Source organism: Aedes albopictus, chromosome 1 (genome assembly GCF_035046485.1).
Source record: "Aedes albopictus strain Foshan chromosome 1, AalbF5, whole genome shotgun sequence".
Taxonomy (NCBI): domain Eukaryota; kingdom Metazoa; phylum Arthropoda; class Insecta; order Diptera; family Culicidae; genus Aedes; species Aedes albopictus.
Genome location: NC_085136.1, coordinates 48,031,634 through 48,036,167, shown reverse-complemented (window position 1 = coordinate 48,036,167; position 4,534 = coordinate 48,031,634).

Below are 4,534 nucleotides of genomic sequence, written 5' to 3'. Positions count from 1 at the left end.
CAAGTTGCTCTACAGTTTTTGCTAGGATAAACCTAATTATCAGTCGAGAACACGGCTGTGCTGTTGCAGATGCAAACGAACTAATATATTTTCTCTTGCATCCGTCCAGATTTGAGAAAAGGAAACATAAGCTTTTAATGTTAATGTTTTAATTTCATGCTGACAGATTGTATATTTATGAAGCTTATTAAAAACGATAACTAGTAACAATAGTTCTCTAAAGAAGAACTAAACCTAAACATTCCAGATAATCTAGTCAACAAAAAACCCGGCAACTTCTCCCTTAATGCCACGAAGAATACGCCAGAAAATAAATGAGACATCACGCCCGTAAATATTTTGGGAATCTCATCAAAGACTCCCTAAAATGAGATTTTTTAAAGAAAATTGAATTCTTCTACAAGTTAATCTAACATTGCTTTGTATATTCAGAATGATAGAATGATAGTTGGTTTTCCCCCTGTAGCTCTTCAGAAATTTTCAGAGGGTACGCCCAGAAAGAAATACTTCAGGAATCCGATCAAAATTACGTTACTACTTTCAGTTATTGGTTTCATAAATTTTTTTGAGAGGATTCCTACAAACATATTCAAAAAATCATACTTGAGAAATTCTTACTCAAATTTACTCACATTTTCTATGCATATGTTTTCTACATGAATTTCACTCAAAACCAACCAACCAGGTTTTTAAAAATTGTATAAGAAATCCCACATTCAAAGCATCGCCATTTCGAAGGACACACCATCACGTAAATATTATTGATATTGTTAATATGAAAATTGCAATATTGTTATTTTCATTCTAGTCAGAATTTTCTCCAGATTTTTTTTTTTTTTTTTATCTGTATTAACGAGATTTTTAGCCCTGGGCTAGTTCATCTCGGGACCCACGCTTTACTTCCCTTCCGAAGGAAGAACTCACATTTTGCGAGTTTGTCGGGAGTGGGATTCGATCCCAGGTCCTCGGCGTGATAGTCAAGTGTTCTAACCATCGCACCAGGTCCGCTCCACAATTTTCTCCAGATATTTTAAACCCCTCCAAGATGTTCTCCTAAAATCTGTCTACAATGACGAAGCAAATACCAGCAATTATGTTCATAGAAACTCGTTTAATAAACCTCTGAGTGTTTATTCTTTAATTCCTCAGGTTAAATCTTTATCAACTAGGGTTTTGCAAAAAAAAAAACACTCAAGAACATCCGTTTCCTCTGAAAACTTCGTCAATAATTTTCCAAGAAATTCCATCAATGTGTCCCAAAGGGTTTCTAAAATTGAAAAATTGAATATACATGCAATTTTAAACAATTTTTGGAATAAGCGTGAGTCTTTTCTTGAAAACGGTTATTATGCGGTACTACAGATCTTTCTGAATCAAGCCCGTTCAAAAAATTTTAATCATTATTTTTTTGTGCGAAAAGTCACTATTTAGTCACTTTTTTGCTTTTCTTAAGTCACTATTTAGTCACTATTTTCGAGAAATTGGTCACTAAATTAACTATTTTGACCATCAGGTTTTGCTACCAGCCCTGCGAACGGTTTTTCGAGCTTCCTGTCTGACTGCATACAGTCCCCATTGTTCACTAGATGATCGCTACATCCGAAAACGACTACATAGCTCGACCTCTTCAGCTTCACTTGCACTGGCATCTTGTTCAGCATGAACAAAACCGATTTACTTCCAACAACAGCGTTGGCCTTATCTTCGGTCTTCTTGACGCGACAATCCAATCCGGCACTCTCCTACAGACACAGCGCTTCGATCCTCACAATCTTCCATCCGGTCAGACCTTTTGGGTTCGTCTGCCAACAGTCGTTGCTTCTCGGTCTTCAACATTAAGTTGTTTTCACTGATGTCCGTTACCAAAGATTCGTTGCTGTCGGGAAGGGTCAAAACGTAACTGCGACGCCGTATTGTTCTCTTCAAGTTTCGCCATAGCTGTTTCTGTAGCAGTGTCTGATTTGCAACAGACTTCTTCGCGTAGGTATCTTCATGGGCCTTCCACATCTCGCAAGCCGTCTCCTCGTCCCGGACTATGCCGAGATACTCATCGGAACTGGTCTTCGTTAGGACTTCCGAAGCTTCCGCTGCATCCAGATAGAGTTGAACACGAAAATTCCAGTTCTTGAACTTAGTTTCGTTCAACTGCGGAGTTCCGCGGAACCTTCCTCCGTTGACGAGCCCATAACCTCAAGGAATACGGTGTGGGAAGGGCTGGACGAAATGAACAGACAGGGCTCAAGCAACAACGACCGAAGTTTTATTGAATGGGAAATGCTTCTGTACATTTCGGTGTCTTGATGTAGCATAAGGCTGAAAACAAGACAGCTATCCAACGCATACGTGCACATATCTAAGCTCCGAATGAGATGGACAACTGCGAAGTAGTATTGTAGGACATGGTGGATGTCGAATTCAGGTTGAATTCCTACCCGCAGAATTGTGACCTGTTCTGTGGCGTAATTGGGTGACGCGTCCTGTCTGGAAGTCTAGCGAATTGGGAAGTCGTATGTTCAGAACTATGAAAATTCTACAAATTCCTTATTTTCACAAACTGTGTTAATCGGAATTCTTCAAACTATGGTCAGCTCTGGGTCCATAACCCCTCCTAGAGAGCTAATACAAACGCGAATACACTGATTGTACTTTTTGAAATCAACGAAAGATATATTTGCACGTTTGAACTTGCTGAACATGTCTCGGTTTCCATAGCTGAGAGCTAATGAACTAATCATAAACGTATAGGCTACTAAACTTTTAGGAGATCACTACGCTTCCAAATCGAATCCGACACGGATCTTCTCAGTCTTAAACTTCCTTTGGTCATCGTTTATCGTCTCAGACGACCGTTGTCTGCCTGGGGCTCAGATTTCTTGCACTTCTTGTTCCCAACTCGGACGAGCGTCGCACCGTTATTTTCACCAGTGTCATCCGTTTGTTCCTGCTTACGGCAGCCGGACTATTTTCAGTTCTCCTAGGTTCTTCTCTGTCAGATTTTCTGGTGATGTGACCAAGGGATCGTGACGGCTACCGGATAGGGTTAGAAATGACAACAGGATCGAATCAGCTTCTTCTTTGTTTGTCGCTGCTTGAAGTCCGCAGCGCTAGGGTTTTGCAGGTTTGGTAGTAAAAATGCGCTGTTACTTCTGATTAAGAAGACCTAAGGTTAGCTTGTTAGCAACTAAAAGCTTTACCAATCCTTATATCCTGGTTCCTTCAGCAATTGGAGTCATTTCACGTATCAGCATTGATAGAATCTGATAGATCAGAACGATCTGATTGTTCTATAGAAAGTATCCGTCTACTTCGTCTATTTATTTTCACTATTACGGATTCTTTCATAGCTTATACAGCTATTTTACAGCAAACCGTTTTTAGTGGATCTCAAATTGAAGTGAAACTTGGTGTGATTGTTGTTCATCGAAAAATATTGCTTTTTTCACTGAAAATTTTCCTTGCTTCGCTGAACAACATGACGTTTTCTTCCAGCGAAGGCTTACGCGATACAGAAAATCGCTGAATTTCACACTAACACTGCAGAAAATCTGTCAACAATAACTCAATACACATGCATTTTCATCGAAAAGATCTATTTGCGTGACAACAATCCACTCACATGACTACCGGGCGGCCGCCGTCAAATATCAGGATTGCCAACTGTTCGGCGACTGCTGTCAGTTTTCTTTGTCGCCGAATCTGGCGCTGGGTCTTCGGCGCGGAAACCCAAAGGTGGGAATAAAATTCTGGGGTTTGCGCGCAATATTAGGCCCGTTTTTGTATTCTTTCGTCCCTCCTGTCAATAGAAGCCTAAGAAATTGCTGTAATTTCCCCTAACGCAATACAATGAGCATTGCATTGCAACCCTTGTTTGATCACAAATACCCATTGCTTCTCTACGATTGGTAAAAGCATTAACTCACTACTACTGAAATGGCCAATCAAAGCGCTCACCTACATATATCTGTAGTGCGAATCACACACATATAAACGAACGGTACCTACTAGAGGTTCACAGCTCTATTCACCAGCCACCACCAACAACAACACACTACATACGCAACCACAACCGCAAAGTAAGTAGAAAAAATGTAGAACTTTATCATAACAGCTTGAACCACACGCAAATTACGCAGTCTTTAGAGAGAAAACGACTAAACAAAACAAGATGAAACACACGGATGAAGTGGTGCATATAATAAACACGATGGACAACAAGTTTGCTGGTCAACACACGAATATTACGGGAAAAGAGAGAAATTCCGACGAGGGGAATCATCATCGGTTTACAGGAGAATCAGATAATTTATAAACTTACTTATAGGCGTAATACACCTACCACAAAACAAACAAACAAAAAAAAACTTATGTAGAAACGAGAAAATGCAAACAGAAGTAGCATTTGTTGAAATTGAAAGAGTAGTGTCTAGAGAATAAATAAAAACCATATATTAAACGAACATTGATGGGTGTGTCGCGTGGTTTATTGAAGGATTTCTTCGAAAAACACAAAAAAGTAGGTGCTTGTTTTCATAAT